Source organism: Diplotaxodon limnothrissa, linkage group LG8, assembly GCF_057381915.1.
Source record: "Diplotaxodon limnothrissa isolate DT_005_m linkage group LG8, D_limnothrissa_male_GT1.1, whole genome shotgun sequence".
NCBI lineage: Eukaryota > Metazoa > Chordata > Actinopteri > Cichliformes > Cichlidae > Diplotaxodon > Diplotaxodon limnothrissa.
This window is the reverse complement of record NC_140603.1, coordinates 9,781,832-9,802,953: the sequence shown is the minus strand read 5'-3', so window position 1 is coordinate 9,802,953 and position 21,122 is coordinate 9,781,832. Positions and strand designations below refer to the sequence as shown.

At 39.4% G+C, this 21,122-nt stretch overlaps 1 long non-coding RNA gene across 1 annotated transcript; it reads right to left on the bottom strand.

Moving 5' to 3' along the window:
* Positions 1-1,110: 1,110 nt before the first annotated feature.
* Positions 1,111-1,859, bottom strand: LOC146626278 (uncharacterized). The gene is made up of 3 exons (XR_014906464.1): positions 1,816-1,859; positions 1,565-1,627; positions 1,111-1,213 (listed from the first exon to the last, which is right to left on the bottom strand). It is a non-coding gene; the product is annotated as an uncharacterized LOC146626278 (long non-coding RNA).
* Between the last annotated feature and the right edge of the window lie 19,263 nt (positions 1,860-21,122).

Sequence of the window (21,122 nt, the reverse complement as noted above, 5' to 3'; positions counted from 1 at the left end):
AGAGGGGAGGGGCTTCTGCAGTAGTACAAAAACTGCATTTGCTGTACAGCATTTAAGAATATTAAGTGTCATCACTCTTTAGAACATCACTGGTATCCTGTGGTTGAGGTCACACATTTACAAGTTTGTTAAAAATATACTGCTGTGTTCGTTGAAACAATGTTTTACCATTATTGTTGTCTTCTTCAAAAGGGTGAATGCTTGTATATAGCTCTTGTAAATCGCTGTCATTTAATGGGACAAACCTACTTTCAGAGTTTGACAAGGAGGGTATGGAGACCTCTGCTGTAGAAAGTTCTGGGTTGTGACGATGAGACACATGAGTTCCGCAGGCAAAAAGCTGGATGGGAGTTCTATTACCTTCAGTGGAAACAGAGTGATTGTTATATCCAGCTTTGAATTCCTTCAAAGTGCGGTTGATTCGTGGTAGAAACACATAATGAAGGCAAAATAGGTCTGTTGCATTTTCTAAGTCTAGGATACCAAGTGATTCCAATTCATAAAATATAGGTGCATAAATGCGGCTACAGTTGTTGTTTAAGTCTCGGTTGAAACGCTCAATCCTCTGGTTGTGCACAGAACTTCCCATTAAGACAGAGCTTTCACCCCTGCTTGCTCGCATGTCCTCCCAAATCTGAGCATTCTCTCCTCCGTGATCAGTCCTGATATGCAGGGGTCTGCCAAATTGTCCAACAGCTGCAGTAAAGAGGGCTTTCACAGTCTCAGCTCGATTATTGCTGGAGCACTGAAGAAACATCAACATCCTGCTGTATCCATCTATTGCACCATGAACAACAAACTTCCAACGAATCAGTTTGTGATTTCCATCTATGTGCCATATGAAATTTGGATGAGGCACAGAATATACTCGCCGAGCAACTGCAGTTCTTCTCCTGGATAGAACACCAGCCGAGTCCACCCTCCGCAGTGACTTTCTTACGCGCCATCTTTGAACCACTGTTTTTGGAACGCAGATGACCCATCAGCATCACTTCTCCAACATTTGGATGTTCAGTTTTTATTTGGGACACTATCTGATCTAACTCATGGTCACTGATTACATTGAATTTTGACTCTGAGATATTATAGTCTTGCAGTACAGAGTGGGCCTGGAGATGGAAAGGATAGATGCAGCTTCAGTAAAAGATGTTTTCAGGGAAAGAACATTTTCCAATTCCTCTTTGGAAATCTGAAGCCTTCCTTGGTAACCATCCTAGAACACGGCACAGAAAATCTCAATGAGCACAATTCTATAACAAAAGATGGGTAATTTGAGGCAATTGTACTGTGACAGATTAGCTAGAGTAATATTTTATCAATAGTTTTAAAATATGAAAGTGAGCAATCAAAAGACACTTCACAGCAAAAACAGTAATAAAATATGACGTAAAACTTGTGAATGTTGTTGGTGGTGATGTGACACTGCTAGTGATGGACCCCTAAGAAGATGAAATGTATGTAGAATCAGAATCATTACTTTGACAGGATTTAATTTAAGGTGACATATTACACCAAAGAAAAAACAAAAATTAGTCAGCTAAATGATATGTGTAAGAAGGCCTACCGAGCAGTATGGTATCCCAGTGGAGACGGCAGGTCTACTTGGTCCAGGTGCATTGCTGGATTCCTAAGGAAACATTTACATCAAGAACGACTGTTACCTACCTACCAAATAAATAAATAGAGTTGTATGATGTTCGATCTCTGTCTGCTGCCTACCAAATGAAATAATTGAGGACTAGCTAAGTAATTTAGCTTTGCTAGTTTTGCTAACACTGCTATCAACCCGTCCAAAATGCTATACAATAAACTTACCAAGTGCTGCGGCGTTTGTGAGGTCGAGGGTGCATTACCGCTGAATCGCTGGATGGCCGACAAAACGGCTCTTCCAGTGTTTTCAGCTAAATCGCTGGACATGCTGGTAGGGAATAGTCGAAGCAGCTCATGGCAGTCAAAAGTGACCGTAAGAGGAGCGCAAACACAGAACCTGACCGCGACCGGCACACTTTAGCGCGGGAGGTTTTCTTGAAGCTTTTATTTTGGTATTTCCGTTGACCCGTACAATAAATTTGCATATTAGCTAAATATTTAGTTTCCCGTAACATTTAGATTTAACATTTAACATTTAGATTTATATATAACATTTAGATTTAACATTTAACATTTAGATTTATATATAACATTTAGATTTATATATAACATTTAGATTTAACATTTAACATTTAGATTTATATATAATATTTAGATTTAACATTTAACATTTAGATTTATATATAACATTTAGATTTAACATTTAACATTTAGATTTATATATAACATTTAGATTTAACATTTAACATTTAGATTTATATATAATATTTACATTTAACATTTAACATTTAGATTTATATATAACATTTAGATTTAACATTTAACATTTACATTTAAATATAATATTTACATTTAACATTTAGCATTTAGATTTAACATTTAAAATCCTGTTTTAAATATGAAAAGTTACAAATATTATACTAAATGTTGTAAAAAATGACTCGAAAAAACATGTTTTTGTAAGATTTAGAGCTAAATGTGGAAAAATGTTGCTGTTAATTTCGGCATGTTTCAGTTTACAAACGGCGCCCCATAGTGGAACGCTATCAGTCATGGACCTGCCTCCTCAACATTACTGAAATAGTGTGGGAACATCTTGAAGAAAACAGAGAACAAAAGTACCCATTATCTTCTATCTTCTTTCAATGTTTTGGATAGACACTTTATTAATAAAAGTGAGGTGGAAGTAATGATGGAAAAAAAAGAAAAAAGAAACATGGAGAAAAAGTGAACAAGATTTTCTATTCAGAAATCATCAAGACAGAAGTGAAGGTTTATTGCTGGTGATATTTTCGAGAGATGATTGAAAGGTTTTGTGCTGAGACAACAGATAACATGTCCATATTTAAAATGCCATAATAGCGAATAGGATAGTTGCCAAATACAAGCTTGGAATAACAGAATTGGCATTTTGTGGCCCTGTGGGAAAGCAGCAAGAAAGGAAGAAAGGCGGAGGAGGATTTTTTGAAACTTGTCACTTCGGGCCTATTAATCCTCTGCTTTCATCCAAAAATAATTACAGTATGCTTTCCAGATGATTAATAGTCTTGGCATAGAGCCTTTGTTCCTCCACAAACTGAGAGTGATTGAAGGGTGTGTGTGTCTCCATTATTAGGTACTGATGAACCAATTAAGACTGGAGTCTGACCTATTCATCGCTTCACTGGGATCAATAACTAGTGCAGGATAGCATAAGCCCGAAGCACATCATTACACATTTAGCACTCCAGTTTCGAAAGGAAAACAATGCAGCAGAGTCTCAGAACATCATCGTTTCTGTAGCCGAAGCTGTGTCACCACACGTTTTCCCTTTTGCACATTTTTGGTGATGAAGAAGAGGAAGATGAAAATGCTTATTAGCTGTTAACGACTGCACAGTTAACTTTTTACCATAATTCACGGTAACAAAGCAGCTTGCTTGTTGAAAAAAAAAGATTAACTGTTCCTGCCGCACTTGACTTACCTGCAAGCTCGTATTTTAGAACAAAAGAGGGAAAATAAGAAGAATTGCTCTGCCAATTGTGACCAAAAAAATCAAAAATCAATTCATGTAACAAAATTTTCCCCTCTTCCCAAGATAAGCCACCTGTGTGACAGCCGTGCAATACATCATGAAACTTCATCCGTTCTCTCGTCCATAGACTGATAAAAGATTTCCCATCAACAGCTTCATTATTTGTCCATCCACAAGTGATTTATATGACACAGTGTGGCTATTGACAAAAAAGCTGAATACGTAAGAATGATCAAGATTATCCAATCCGATTGTTCAGTCTGACGTCACTAGCCGTGTCTGGACCTAAACTCCGCTGCAGGTCCATATATCAAACGATCACTATGGCATTACTGAGAGTTGAAAAACTATCTAAAGTCTTTCATCTTTAATAAAATGATCAGCGTTCTGCTCTACCAGGTGTAACAATTGAGTTTAACATCCAGGCATCCATGAAAACTGAATTTATGACATTTAACGGAGTTAGAAGTTAGCAGGGAGTTAGCTCGCTAGCTTCTATCTAAATATAATATAGCATGTCCTGACTGCGGGGTTTTGGAAACAAATTAAAACGTACAGCTCTGTTATCACTTCCAGCATAAATGAAGACAGAAAACTAAACAGCAGTGACGTTTGTAGGGTTACTGAAGTTGGGCTAGCTGGTATATAATGATGTGCTACGTGACCGCTAGCGACACAGCTATGTTAGCATAATATAAACAAGCTAACCTTTTTTCCACTCGATAAAAGTTAACGTGAGTGTTCTCGGTGGTCAGGAACAAATGTAATCGCATGGCAGGATGCTGTAAAAGGACCAAACTTCAGCCAGGAGAACAACTGAGATAATCCATCCACAATACGAGGTTAGTCATTCATATACTGCTGCATGGGCTGGGCTGTAGTTACATCCTAAGGTTTTAAAAACTGAGCTTAAATAAATGATTAGTGGTAATAAAAGCCGAGAGAGGTCAACAGGGATCACTGACTGTTTTAGGAGCTTTTTGAGATCAAATAGAAGAAAATACATAACATTAAACATGTTAACAACACAAAAGCCATATTAAACGCAGACTACTTTAGACCCGGAAGTAGGATTCATCGCGTCATCACTGAACAACAGGATAGCAGGTCATTTCATTTATTCTCGCCATGAAGTTTGTTCATCACCTCATTACCTCAGGGTGCAGGCCGTGATAAAATACTCAAACAGGAAGGACTTACTGGATTTAATATCTTCAAATATTGGCTCCTAAGGGCCCCAATGATCAATTACTTCTTAATGTTTTATAGTTTTCTGTGACCCCTCCATCTTTATGTAAATAATTTTTCCACCTCTCCACTTGATTCCTGTAGATGATCTGAGATATATGTGAATATCCATGTACTCCTAAATAAATATATAGGCCACAATCCTGGGGTCGTGTTAACAATCCATTAAAATTTGGGTTACAGCCACCAAATCTTCAAGGTCATTTCAGTGATTTATTGGTCGATTTCATTTGACAAAAAGCCTTAGAGACTGTGATTCTTGCAAATGTGCTGTGTACTGTCAACATACAAAAAATACAGTATTACATCACATCTGCTTCAAGGTCAATAGATTGACCTGAAGGTCAGAATGATAATAATCCTATATGGAGCTATTCAAAGCTAGTCATCATGCAGGGACTTATATATGGGAATTCTAAATATTCTCAATAAGGACCTCTTATGTCTTTCTTAAGAGCAAATAAGTTCAAGCTTTTGTAAAATGTATTTTTCTATATAGGTATGCTTAAAATTCAAACAAGCAAAGAAAACAAAATGAACATACACAAAATATAATACTGTTTTGCTAAAAGTAAATACAGCCTAGAGAGTGAGTTTTGTGTTCTTGGAGTTTTTTCAATTTCTAACTATAAACATGTTAAAACTGTATTCTTCATTCATACCTTTACAGCACATGGGAAAAGCGATTGGCCGTAAGAGTGCAACCACTTGAGATTCTCGCTGCTTTTGTTTTCTGATAAAGGTGTAGTACTGGAACATTGCAGAGAAATATATTTTTGCAGATAATTATATTTATACAGTGCTGGATCTGATTCTGTCTAATGAAATAAGTGTTTTGCATACTAAGTAGAAGAAGTGCACATTTACAGTATATTACATCAGGTTTCATAGTCACTGCATATGAATATTTTATTTTGAAAAGTCCTTCCTTGCAATGTATTGAGGACGCTGACTAGGATAATTTTCTTCACACAGAAACCTGTACATCATAGATACAGCAGAGTTACAAACACTCAGAGCTTATGCACGACTGCAGTGCCGTACAGGTCTCTAAATATTTGAAGAAACTGGATTTTACTACATGTTAAACTACAAAAATTTTCCTTCATTCTGCAGTTCTGGACAAAATAAGCCAGGCTTTAGTCTGAGGTGATCTCCTCCAGATGTTGTGGCCTCACACTGCAAACTGTGGATCAAATTATTGTGCTGGAAGATGCTCCCCTTTTGCTGTAGCTTCAGCACATCAGCTGACCCCTATTATTTTTGTTTTTGATGGAGATCCTATAAATTTAATGGAATAAGAAGAACCCTACCCCCACGCGGCTCTTCCTTTTATTAGCCAGTAGAGAAAGATCCCACAATTCATTATTTTCTTCCTCAGATGAACATGGTCAGATTCCCATGCTCTTAAGAGCAGAGTGAAGACGCCACAAATAGCAGCAATACGCTGTGGATTTCTATTCAGCAGTGACTGGAGGGTTCATATTGTCACCAAATCCCACTGCACACATTCTGAGAATAAACCCACTTTGAAGATGTTAATTTACTGGAAGTGGTTGGGCTGTGTGGAAGAATAAATGCCCCTCTGGAGCTCAATAAAGACACCATGGTCTCCTGCTGTGATGGATTGAGGAGTCCTCCAGGACATGCAAATAGCTTGACAAACACCAACTGGGAGTTAATGTAGCACTGACCCGCACCTGCCAGCTGCTTGTTGCTACACACTGCAACACTTAACCGGAGACAGGTGGGGTGCTGTCGGGCACTCGTCTTGTGCGTTTATTCGTTGCCACAATCGGCTGCCTGACTCGCTCCTGGAAACACTTTATTGTGTGCCCTGGGTGCAAGTGGCTCATGTATAGCTGCCAGTGGAACAAAATGCTTCAGAGTAAAAAGCAATCCCGAGGGGAGTAAAGCGAATTAAAGAAAAAGACAGTGGTGGCCACGAACGCTTCCCAGAATTTTTTATTAACATGCAAGCATGTATGAAAAGGTGAAATCCCATCTGGGAAGCCGACACGCCCAAGGAGACGACAATGTGCAAAGTGTAATAAGAACAAAATGTGAATACTTTTTTATGTCTTTCAGAATGACAAGAACAAGCTACTAGTTCTAAGACTGACTGGAATATATGTACGGACTTTTTAAAACTCTAAATAATGGACTCGAGTTTAATTTGCAAAGATAAATGAAGCAGCAGATGCTTCAGTAAAATTAATATTTCATGTCTTTTTACATTATTTAACATGGACAATGAGCACAAACTGCTAGCAAGAGCTGTGAAGGAAGATTTTTTGGTTTGTTTACTTGATGTGTGCTTACTTAATATGAACTTTTTAAATATTCCAGCCCTTTAGACACCCTGAAATTGTTAACGAGCTCTGAGTATACTATAAGATGCTGGTACGGGCACATTCTCGCATAACCGAGAGTCCTCTGTGGTTTACCTTTGCAAACTGTATGTGCAAGAAGTACTGAAGCTTGCAAGTTTGAATAAGGGCAGGTATTTCTGGAAGGAAGCTCATCAAAGTCAAAACTTCACAGTTACTGCTGGCTCTATAAAAAGAAAAGAATTAAATAAAAGTGTCCGGGCCTGCCAGCCACCAGTATTCACGACACATACATAGAATTTCCACAAACTCTTGCACCACAGCTTCTCCGAGACACTGTGCTCTGAGATAAATGTGTCTGAAAGTGATTTTTAACATTAATGATACTGGCTGGAAAAGCAAATTTAATTGGCAGTGGAACAGATGTAGAAATTACATACACAGTCTGAGACACAAAAACAATTACACAGACGTTGTGTAGACGGAGAAAAACAACAAAATCACCTCATGTTGGACTGAATGAAGACAAATGAGGTAAAACTAAAATTGATTTTCATTTAAATTAGAGGGCAGTGAGAGTAATGAGTCATGATGAGAAGCAGTTTGACCAGAACCGTTCAGTTCCTGAAATAATTTCCTACAATTAAAATTAGACTGAAGTCAAGCCACCACTTTGTTTTTTCAGCAAAGATACACGTTACTTAAATCTGACACATCTACTGCTCAGCTTGTGGTTCCTCAAAATGTCATCATGCCTGAAATACCTGCTTCAATCAATGGCAAAAAATCCAATTTCCACAAAATTCAATCTATTTGTTTTACTTGTTACCTCTTACCTCCAGTGGCTGATCAATAAACCTATGTCATAAAGTTTAGGCAGCTGTTATTTGTGTGCATGGAAAAAAGGACATTTTGTGCCCATGAAAACAAATCAAACATTACTGCTATGGGACCTTGTTAGAAATACACATTTATTTAATTAAATTCACTTTTATTTATATAACACCAAATCAATTGCCTCAAGACTTTTCATATTGTAAGCTAAAGACCCTATAATCATATAGTCAAAACACAGAAAACCACAAGAATCATACGACCTCCCTATGAGCAAGTGCTTTGGTGACAGTGGGAAGGAAAAACTCTCTTTTAACAGGAAGAAACCTTTGGCAGAACCAGGCTCAGGGAGGCGCAGCTATCTGCTGCGACTGGTTGAAACAATCTGCATAACTGTTTTAAGTAACTGAAGGCATCTCCTGATCTCCCATTTTTTTATTCAGGGATTTTCAGGGATGCGTGGGTTATTCATATGGTAGAAACTTGTTTTTCTGGTATTTAGACTCATAAATATGAGTACAATCACATTCTAGCTCTGTCCTTACAAGTACAAGCTACATGAATCTACCCCTTGGGACTAAGGGTGCTGGCATAACGTGTTCGTTATTTACAGCACAGAGACAAAATTGCATATAAGAAGGTGGGAACTAAAATATTTTTGTTACTTATCCTGATGTATTTCTGGGAGTTCCTACCTCAAATTGCTTCATATAGGGAGGAGAATATTCAAATCAAGTGTACAAACTAATTTACTGTACTAACATCTGCAATATATATATATAATAATGGATTGGATTTATACAGCGCTTTTCAAGGCACCCAAAGCGCTTTACAATACCACTATTCATTCACTCTCACATTCATACACTGGTGGAGGCAGCTACGGTTGTAGCCACAGCTGCCCTGGGGCAGACTGACAGAAGCGAGGCTGCCATATCGCGCCATCGGCCCCTCTGGCCAACACCAGTAGGCAAGTAGGGTAAAGTGTCTTGCCCAAGGACACAACGACCAGGACAGAGAGCCCAGGGATCGAACCGGCGACCTTCCGGTTACAGATGTGATTCCCAACCCCCTGAGCCACGGTGTGTGTGTGTGTGTGTATATATATATATATATATCTTCATATATTGCTGCTTCCTTTTAAGGCTGAATTAAACCCATTTAAAGATAGCTTTTCTTTCTGTATCTTTAATAGCAAGAAGATTCTTGTTTCAAGCACACGTTTATGTGAGCTAGATACACTTCTACTGAAATGCCAGTCCTTTTCCAAGTGACTGTGTCTAATTTTTGCACTTTCATATTCAATTTAGCATAATAACCTTTTGCTGCAAGATTATTTCCAGAGGTTCAAAGCTGGTTCAAGACTGGGTTCTGTAAGATATGAACCACAAGGGTCATTGTAACCTTAGAGAGTACCCAGTGACAAGCTGTTTTACTATTAATTTTCTGAGTGAAGGCAAACTTACCCTCAGTGTGAACAAGACTTAGAGAGGTCATGCTCACTGTGTCTTTAGGAGTCCAGGCTGCATTAGGAGTAGTAGTAAGTAGACACTGGTTGTTGTTCCATTAATGCAGACACTGGAAACCAGTGTTAATTTCCTACTTCATGCTGCATCACTGCCCTCATGCTACTTGTAACTATTTGAGTGCTTCATCTTGTTATGTTCTCATTAGTCATTTATGCACAAGGAAAGGACTTGAATCAGTTTCTGCTCCCATTAAACTTTACAGCTCGGTCTCAGCCCAACACTGTTGGCTCTGATAGCCTCATAGCTGTTCATTTTTGAGCATGTCCCTATGAAGCTTTCAGATTATAATCATGATCCGAATACAAGGATAATTGATTATTATTATTAATAATATATTTTTCTGTCTCATTCTGCTTGCTGATGTGGAAATGTAAAAAGCCTTCCCAATTAAGGCTGATGGAAAAGTGCATATATTATCACTCACTGATCAAGTGGACTCGTTGTTCCAGTGGGGAGAAGAGAGACTTTTAATAGTAATTACGACCCTTAATTTAAATGTGCTTAAACCTCCAAGGATGGGGGAGCTATTTATGGAGAGCACTTTATAGCACTTGGAAGCTCTTGTTGTTGAAACTGAGAAATAAAACTGTAATGCTCACAAACAGCAGAATTCACATAGAGCACGGACAGCAGGGACCTCTTAATCATAGTAATAAGAACGTTGTTTAAGACACGTTTTGCACAGCTTAACCAGTTTGCTTATTTTCTACTCTGAGCTTTTTATTATTGGAAGTTACGTGCTTACTACAACAAAAACCACACAAAATCTTTTGCCGTCTTTGCCCTCAGTAATTGAAAATAAATAACAAAGTAGCAAACTCAACAATGACAAGTGAATGATAAAAAGCAGATTGGAAAAGATGAAAGACCGCTTCACACCTTTTATTACACTGCCACACTTCTTCTGAAACAGCAAAGACAGGTTTTCACAGAAGGTAAAGAGTTGGAATAATACATTAGAGACGTGATTCTTCCGACAGCACCAGCCAAATGACTGGGGAGGGGCAGAGATAAGTTGTCGGCCAGAGTTTGAGCCAGCCAATGTGCTCTGTAATTATAGCCCTCCTTTCACACATGCACACCGCTGAGGCACAAATAAGGAATGTGGAAAAGTAACAGAGAGGGAGGGTAGGATCATACACACAACACACTCATTGTAAATCACCTATCCTTTAAAAATTAGTTTTGTGACAACCAGTTTAGAGTTACGCATGTCGCTGCCATACAAGACCATCCTTTCACTGTGTTTCAGTTTTTAGAATAATTATAGTGGGTGGTGATAATTGATGTTATGCAGAGTCACATAATAATTAGGTATTTTTCAAAATATTAGGTTTTTATTTAGTTAGATTGGAGGCTACAAAGAACATGGTGTGCATCACAGTCCTCCAGACATTTGATCAGCATGTACTGGACAAATTATTTGTTCACTGTGGGCTTTTAAATTTTGATGGGACTGATTCACTGGGAAAATGTGAACAGCCTGTGTTGAGCAAATAAACATAAAACAAACAAACTACTAGTTTTACTGAAACTCTTTATTAGACATTTTTTGTCATTGAGTCAACTCTGTAGTAGAATTATGCATAAAAATGCAGAAAGTGGAATATGTTTTCTTACCAATGATATAAGCAACAAAAAGTAAATATGTGTGAACTGAGTTAGTGCTAAGCTGTTGTTGTGACACCACAGTGATTATGTAAGACATGCAGAGCCTTACAGTTTTAGCTTCTTTCACCTCTATTGAAAGCTGGTAGAAAAGCTAAGGGTGAAGTAAACAGCATAACACGCCCCACAGTATCACAATATCCATTTAAATGAAAGAAAAAAATCCAGAAAGCAGGAAAAATCTATTTTGTCTTATTCATCATTGTAATTCTATTTTTAACATATTATAATTTGTAAATATGGTCACTGGGTCGCTTTCTTTACCTTCATTCATTTGATAAGTACAAGCGTCTCAATATTTTGCACCAGTAAATTTATACATAATAGTATCAGTGAAGAAAGTGATACAATATACTGGCGTATTCGGCCATTACTGTAAACTATATGTTACATAAGTGGCCACCAACCTAAAGCATGACATTCAATCATCCCCATTAACCTCGTGCTGGCTTTCTGGTCTTGGGGTCAAAATGGCCCTGACGTTTTCATGGTTGTGGTAGCGGTGATGAGACAGTTGTGTGCTTGTTGTTATTGTGGGGTTGCGGGATTTTCATGGGTTTTCTCTGTGGTCATTGTGTTTTACTTGACGTGCTTCTTTGTTTTCCTGTTTATTTACTGCTTGTCTACTGGAGCCTGCTGATCTTGGCCAGCGTTTAAAGGTCTCGAGGAGAGGCTGCTGCCAAGATGCCGCTCAAGAGGTTTGAGTCCCGAGATAAACCTGGACACAAGAGTGGTCCTCCAGGTGACTGAAGAACTAAGGCCTCTGAGCTCGCTTCCCTGGTGTCCTAGATGCCCAAGAGAAATGCTAACGTGTTGCTGCACCACAGCAGAAGGGCCAGAATCTGCCCACCGCCATCCTCCACTTCACTGCCAACAAATACAGCTGGCTGCTACATACAGCTGTCGCAGGATGGCCGCTTGCTGGCTCTCTTCTACAACATCGTCAACTTGTTGGTGTAAAATGCCTTCGTCCTGTGGCGAGAAGTCCACCCGGAATGAATGGCGGGCAAGTGACACAAGTGTAGTGTTTCTCAAGATGCTGTTTAAGGCACTCGTAGTTCTTCTCATTTGTGTCATGGATTGCGTTCCTAGCGCAAGCACAGCATGGAAAATGGTGAACCAAGTCCAAGTCTCTCTGTGTTTTCTGTACCATTGGCAGTAGGAGGATCAAGTAAGAGGAAGAGGTGCCAGGGGTGCTCCGTGAAAAAAGACTGTAAGATGCAAAAAGTGTGTGGACGGTGCAGCAAGTACATATGTAGAGGTTGTGCTGTGCTCTACTATTCCGTGTGTGCAAGCCAGGTCTAAGTAGGGAGCAAGTGGTCTTGGGGAAAAAGAAGAACAAGAAGCTCATGGTGGGTCAGAACGACCTTCTAGGACACTGAGTGCAACCAACAAAGAACGTGGAAAACACGCTCACAGTGGGTTAAAAGGTTCCCCTTAGGACAGCGCGTGTAGCAGAGTCGGAATGAGTGAATTAAGACACAGAGACGAAGGGGAAACACACACTCAAATACCAGTCTCCAGAATCAGTCTTCATTCATATTTTAGGGTCTTGATATTGAGCTTATATAAACCAAAAGCAAAGAAGGTCTTAAATATTGCTCATTGTTCATATCTAAAATACCAGAATGTAGAGTTTTGTCCCATTAAAGAACTTTGCTCTTAGATTGCAAGTTTACTTGTATTTCTTAGAGTTTCAAAAAGTATGGCAGAGTCCTTTTGCTATCAGGCCTCTTTCCTGTCCAACAAGTTTACACTTGGGAGACAGACATCTGTACTTAGACTTAAAACTCTCCATTTTGATAAGGCTTATATTTAAGGCTGCTTCGGGCTCACCTGAAGACTCACACTGCATGAGGACTTCCCATGATGGACAGGATGTCTTCTTCACTGACCTCTTTTCACTCCCCTTTTCTTTCATTTTCTTTTCTACTGCATCTCATTAATTTTTGTCTTCTCTTTTCTAGAGTTTGACTCTCTATGTTCTCCTTTTTGCTCTTCTCCTTCTTCCACTGGCAGATGGCTATCCCTCCTTGAACCTACTTTTCCTGGTGGTATTTTCCTCTGAGTTTTTCCTTCCCACTGTCACCAAATGCTTCCTCAGAGGAAATTTTCTAACTGTTTGTACTGAAGGGGCTGTTGTTGTTCATTTTTGCAGTTAATTGATAAAATAAATTGAGAAAATTGAACAGAAGAAAGTAGAAGAGAAATAACCATAAAACATAAACTAGTGACACACTGGGGCCTGATCAACCCTGGCATGGCCTCCTTGGACGAAGGTGTCTAGTGATAATGGCCGAAACACCCATTGAATACAAGGTCCACTGCTGATGATGTGTCCTAAAATTTTAATATTAAAATCTAGATCAGATTTCTAATTCCTAAACCTAACCAAGGAATGTAAAAAGAAACTTAAAAATTGCAGAATAACTTGTGATAAAAGACCAAAACACCCGTGAAGTTGAACAACAATGCATCGCGCTGGTAACGTTTCCGGGCTGCTTTTCCTCATAGTATCCATCCCTCAAGACTTTCTCCATTTAAAGCAATGCATTATCAGGGATTGTAACGTCTAGTCCTTTTAATGAATCAGAATAATTGTTGCTATATGAATAAATTTGAATTGAACAGAAGACGGGAGATGGGATTAACAGTAAAACATATCTGCTTAGTTGTGAGGAAAGTAAGTGTACCGTTCTAAGGGAACTATCACAAAATTACGTGGTAAGCATCTCTCACTGATGGTGACAGATCCAGAAATCTGTTGTTGGAATAGTCTGTCTGTGGAGCTAAGATAGCAAAACCCTTAATTAAAGGTGTTTCTTCACCACCTGCCACAGGGACTTTGTTAAAAAAAGAGTTTTACTTTAACACGAAGGGAAACTTTTTATTAGAAACAGCAGTGCAGTCAGCAAATAGATCAAATACCACCCAGAATCGTGTACCTTTTAAATTATATTTGGAATGTGTTGTGTAGTAACAATGTATGGGTAATTAGCATTTAATAATATTTCATCCACTGTGTCAAAACAGTGACTCTCCATCCTAAATGTAATTTTGCAGATGAGGACAAAGTAACAGGAAGATAAACCTGAGGAGGAAGGTCGTGAGCGGAGCATGGTCAAAGGTACCTGCCTTTTCATCCACATCCAAATGCCTCGGGACGTTATACTAGAACTTGATGTTGACAGTCTGATCATCCAGGATAAATTCATGCTGCACGGCCATGAAAAGAAACTTGCAAATTAAAGAAGAGCACCTGAATACAACATGTACAGAGTTCAGGTGGTATAAGTGGTTAGGACAAGAGTAATCCAAACCTTAAAAGTGATTCACTTTTATTACTTAGAAAACTGTGTAATCTGTGTTCCTGTTTGAATAATGGGCTGCCCAAACATAAACACGCAGTAATGCCACTCTAATATACCACAGGTTGTGGCTTATATAATATCAATATAAGTTTGGTTATTTTGTCTCGAGTCTTGTGTTTATACAGGACATTCCTATTATTTGGCAAGAAATGTGTTTATTTATAGCAAAAGAGTGGGAATAAAGTCTAAATCCCAACAGCTTTGCGGGCGTTTGCCAGTACATTATTTATAGTGGGTGTAATGTACCCAGTGCCTGGTGTCCACATCACTTGTGATTACCCTTAAGGCTCCAAGGCAGTGAATACTGCACAAACAGACAACGTGTACATTGTGTGCCTTGATTCTCAGCTTTGCTCACTCTCTCCCACCACCCTGTCCTGCTCTCTGTAAATCTATCATCAGCCTTCACAGATCTCTACTTTGATTTGATTCTTGTGTCCTTCTCCTGACTTACACCATTGCACTCTACCTCTGCCCTTTCCCCCATCGTTTTCTCCTTTTTTATTATCTACTTCTTTCCATTCCCCATGTAACTGACCTCCACACACCTCTCCTTTATTACTCTCATGCTTCTTGAATTTGAAAAACCATTGTTTTAAATGAACAATGATTTCGCCCTTGGTTACTTCATGTAAAGTTGGGATGTCAAAGAGACTGACTTTCCACATTAAACCTCCGTGTTGTTTCACCTCGTTTTAAAACAACTCTACTAAGAGGCATGAATTATCCATGAGTAACTGATGCTGCCATAAAATACACAGTACTTACTGCAATCAGTTATTCTATGATACTACATTTGCTGTTAACCAGTGCTACAGCAGTTTGAGGCATAGATATGAAACCAGAATGTTTTAAACAAAAACAAAAGATAAGCAAAAGCACACAAAACAAACACAAAAACACAACAAACCACTCGAGGAAAATACAGACGTCCACATACTTTAAATACAAATCATCCCCAGAACTAAATGTAAAGAACTCAATCACTGTTGACTTTCTCTAATACTGAAATCCTGTTTTAAAGTTCATCAAGGTTGCCTAAACTCTTTCTGTTTGCCTTTATGCGCTGGATAAGACAGATAACTCAGTCAAACTGGTTAATGGGACTTTTTTTCTGGAACAGTTCTACAAATGTTATTAAAACCCGAGGTTCATTAAGGTTTATTTTATTGTAATCGTCTCCTTCTGGATTAAAAAAAAATAAAAATAGCAACAGATTTTGATTTGATGAAATTGTAAATAATCTTCTCACATGTCACTTTCACCTCTTCAATAACATAAATAATCAATAACATGAAGACAGATTGTAAGAAAGAAAGGACAGGAAAGAACATGAGAAATTATTAACAATGGTAGGGACTACTCAGATAGTAACAGAATTTTTCATGTGGAAGACGCTACGCTTCTTTCAGCTGCTCCGTTGTCCACCAGGGGTGACCCAAACACACTGCTCTGCATATTTGGTTTGGCAGTTTTGATTTTGATTTTTCACATCAAACCCATCCTGACTCAAACCCCAAATCCCTATGTTCTCAAACTGGTTACCTTGAGTGTGTTAGGTGTCAGTCATTCTAGAAGTAAAATAGGATGGTAACCTCCATGTGACCAGGAAAAAAAATAGTGGTTTACTGTTGGGAACCAATGGCAACTGTTGTACAGCACCTTCAACCTCTGGTCGTTGGTCCCAAGACGATTACATAGGTCACATGGGAGGTACCCTGTCTCCAAACAATGTCAGTCAGACTCAAACTGATTTGCAAATAACTGCCATCTAATATCTAAATGTAGTGACACTACCAACACTTTACAGTCAGTCTGCGCTGATGAACCCAGTTTATCTGCTTTATCAAGTTAGAATACGCCATGATGGATCACACAAACATGAGTTACTGAAGTTTGTGGTGGGTAATTTACAGCAAATTGTGTTAAATTTTATTCTTAAAAATTTTTTTTTGTCCAATATATGTGCTGCTAGCATACATAAAGCACACTTCAACCTCTTCAGGCCCTCTTCTTCCTCTCTTCTGCAATGTCATCTGCAATCATCATAGTCCATCATCAAAAAAGGTAGGGGATCAGAGCTGATGCCTGATGTAATCTCATCCTCTCATCTTGACTCCATCTGTATCTCCTACTGCACACCTTTCTTTCTCTCCATGAAGCCAAGCTTGTTGATCATCCCCTATCTTCTTAACCTATCTTCAGCAAATCCTTCTCATAGCTTCATGCTTCATAGATTTTATTCCTTTGCAATTACTACAGTTGTGCACATTTCATTTGTTCTTGAAAACTGTACCACTACTCCATTCGTCAGGTGTCATCTCACCCTAACCAATCTGGTTAAAAAGCTTCCTAGGCATCTCCATAGCTCCTACATGTATGCCATCAAGACCAACCACCTTTTCATTATTCCTGGTAGAATCTTGGTTATTAATGAAATGCAGTAGCTGCATCTGTTTCTAAATGTGTAAATTAGAAGTTTGATACATGTAGATTTGGCCCAGTCTTTGACTGGGGGTTGTGCCCGATGTGTAGATTCTGAATGGTCTGCTAGTGTGGAGCTGACTGAGGTACAGCACCACCTGATGTAGACGACAGCAGATTGGATGTAAGTGCCAACCTGGCCCCTTCAAATTTCTGTCAAAAATTGATAACAGACTGTCTCCATGTCTTATTCCTCTCTTGAGGCACTAAAGTTGATTTAAAGATGGCAGCTGACAGTGAGTGGTCTAAGAATAGAATAGAATAGAATTCAACTTTATTGTCATTGCACATGCACAGGTACAGGGCAACGAAATGCAATTTGCATCCATCCAGAAGTGCTTTAGTGATATAGATATATTACAATATATATTAGCAATAATATAGATATGTGAGTATATTACAGAAATGGGTCTATTATAGTATGTTATAATGTACACGGTATGAAGTATGTTGTGAATATTCTATAACTATAAGTATGTACAGGCTGTAGTGAGTACAAGCTATGTACAGGCTATAAACAGGATATAAATATGAAAAACTATACAGAATATGAAATAAATAACTACAGAAATCTGAGATATACAGCTATACAGAAATGGGAACTATGCAAGTTGTAAACAGTTGTAGGATTAAAAATTATCGAATGTACAGAATGATTATTTACACAGAGCTATAGAGTAGTGCAGTTAAGATAAGTGAGATATAATTCCTACAGAGGCTATATAAAGTGCTAGTGGTTGTGAGTGGTGGTTCAGTCCATGTTATTATTGTGTGTTTGAGGGTACAGTTGTCCATTGTGGGTGTGTGTATGTTCAGTCCATGTGTTAACGTGGGTCAGATGTCAGGAGGCAGAGTTCAGGAGTCTGACAGCTGTGGGGAAGAAGCTGTTCCGGTACCCGGTGGTCTTAGTCCGGAGGCTCCTGTAGCGCCTCCCAGAGGGCAGGAGGGTGAAGAGTCCATGTGATGGGTGACTGGGGTCTTTGATGATTTTCCCAACCCTTTTCAGACACCGCTTCCTGTAGATGTCTTTTATGGCAGGAAGTGGTGCTCCGGCGATGCGCTGGGCAGTTTTCACGACCCTCTGCAACGCCTTCCGGTCCGAGGCAGAGCAGTTCCCGTACCAGACTGTTATACAGTTGGTCAGGATGCTCTCGATGGTGCAGCGATAGAAGTTCACCAGGATGTCTGAGGACAGGTGGTTCTTCCTCAGAGTCCTCAAGAAGAAGAGGTGCTGGTGAGCCTTCTTGACCAGCTTGGAGCAGTTGGTCGTCCAGGTGAGATCCTCGGAGATGTGGACTCCCAGGAACTTGAAGCTGCTCACACGCTCCACAGCCGTCCCCTTAATGTGGATGGGAGGATGTGGGTCAGCATTCCTCCTGTAGTCCACGATGAGCTCCTTGGTCTTCTCGGTGTTAAGCAGCAGGTTGTTTGTGTCGCACCACTCAGCTAGACGATCCACCTCCTCCCTGTAGGCGGCCTCATCGTTGTCACTGATGAGGCCAATCACCATGGTGTCATCTGCAAACTTAATGATGGTGTTGGAACCATCAGCAGGTCTGCAGTCGTGGGTGAAGAGGGAGTAGAGGAAAGGGCTCATCACACAGCCTTGTGGTACACCGGTGTTCATTGTGATTGTAGATGAACAGTGGTTATCCAGCCGGACATGTTGGGGGCGGTTGGTCAGGAAGTCCAGTAACCATTTGCAGATGAGGGAACTGATGCCCAGGTCTGTCAGTTTCCTGATGAGTTGTGAGGGGTGGATTGTATTGAACGCTGAACTGAAGTCTATAAACAGCATTCTGGCGTAGGTGTTGTTGTTGTCCAGGTGTGAGAGGACAGAGTGCAGTGCGATGGAGACTGCATCCTCTGTGCTCCTGTTCTGGCAGTATGCGAATTGGTGGGGGTCCAGGGTGGGGGGGAGACAGGATTTGAAGTGTGAAGTGAAGTGTCTAAGATGTGATGCCTATCATTGAAGATAACCTTTGAAAGGCAATTGCAAGTTGATTACACATTGTTGCACAGTGGACCCCAACCATTGTTTTCCAGAGTGTAACTTTAGGGTTTTGTTTTGAACAAGTGTAGTAAACTCACAAAGTACAGTGGAAAGGACAAAAGTTCCAACATCATCCAATAATCCAGTGCAGATTCATAATTCATCACTGAACATCATTTTCATCCAATGATTCACGGCCCACAATCACGTCTCTGTAAGCCCACTGTAAACATGTTTTGTTCTGTTTAGGCGTTCGAGCTGGTTTTCATTTGGCTTTTCTGGATATACTCTAAATCTTATTTCATTCAGCCCATTTCTTATAATTCTATTACAAAAATCACTCCTGTTTCTCCCATTTATTTTTCATTTACTTTGTCCTTACTTGTCTGTTTTCCATATTTACTGGTTGCAGTTTTGCATCACGATTTTTGAAGACATCTTCTCATGTATCATTTATAACCTTTCGATTTTGTTGTCTCACTATGAGTGGCTGTAGCTCAGGTGGCAGAGCAGGTCAGCCACTAATCAGAAGGTCGGTGGTTCGATTCCAGGCCAAATATCCTTGGGCAAGATACTAACCCCATGTTTACCTACTGGTGGTGGTCAGAGGGCCCGGTGGCGCCAGTGTCCGGCAGCCTCACCTCTGTCAGTGTGCCCCAGGGCAGCTGTGGCCACAATGTAGCTTGCCATCGCCTGTGTGTGAATGGGTGGATGACTGGTTGTGTAAAGTGCTTTGGGGTCCTTAGGGGTCCTTAGGGACTAGAAAAGTGCTATACAAATGCAGGCCATTTACTATGAGTTGGATTTCTTTCTTGAAGGAGTCTCTTGTTGGGTTCATGATTCCTTTCAATCGTCAGGAGCAGCAATGTTAAGGTCTGCAACAACTCTATTTAGATTCAAGCAGACATTTGTTTTAAAAATGCAAATTACAAGTTGTTTCCATAATTTTTTACTTGAGCTGGCTTTGACTTTATTTTTAATGAAGTGCTTGTGCTGCTATTGTAAAAAAAAATTGACTCACAATGCAGTTTGAGTATTTGCTAAATAAATTAAGAAATCCTAATATACATCCAGTTATAGCAGTTCCACATTATTGTGTCGTGTTAGGTGGATTAATTTTATATGCTTTTACAAAATGTCTCAACTTTTCTATTCATATATTACACACAGATGATAACAAATGACATATAAGAGCTTTCATGCAGATCTTGGATATTTAGACCCCCAGAGCTTAAATGTCACATCTGCTCAACCTAGTGTAAAAAAATCATTATACCATACTGACTTATGTGTAGACATCATAGTAAATGTAATCATACTTGACAACTGCATTACCAATCCACTTTTTCAGGGTTTTTCTCCACTCTTTCAGAGTATAAATACATAAAGCCAACACAGTTTCTCCCCACAATTTTAAACATAAAAACATATGGTATTTTATTATTATTTTGAAATAAATTCTTTGGGGTAAAAAGGATGCTTTGGACATGGCTCACCACTAAGAGACCCCAGGGCAGACCCAAGACATGCTGGAGAGTTTAGCTCTCTTAGCTGACTCAGGAATGCCTCAAATGAGCTGGAGGAAGTGGCCGAGCAGCAGGAGCTCTGCTGGTTATCCAGGTCTGGGTCTGTCCCATGATCCAGACCTGGATAAGCATCAGAAAATGAGAGAGGCAAACATATCTTTAATATTGCTCTATAAATAATTAAGACAAGTATGTTCAAACTTTTCTCTGATACTGAACATATTCCACAGTCAGTTAATTTTGGCATTTTTGCTGGAATAGTTAAAAGAATTCCTCTGAGATCTGTTGTCCTGCACCAGCTTTCCTTCCTGTAATTGAGCCAGGTTGATCTATTATATTGACAGGAGAAAGCTAGTGTGGGAACTTGGTGAACAGCAAGAGCTCCAATCCCTTTGTCTATTCACAATCGGGCTTAGGTGCATGCTAGATTTACTCAAATCTTTGTTGATCAATCGCACAGTTTCACAGCTGAGGCCGTGGAGTTTGACAAACGCCTGTGCTGGATAGTTGTGCAGTTTCAGTTCACCATCAGCTT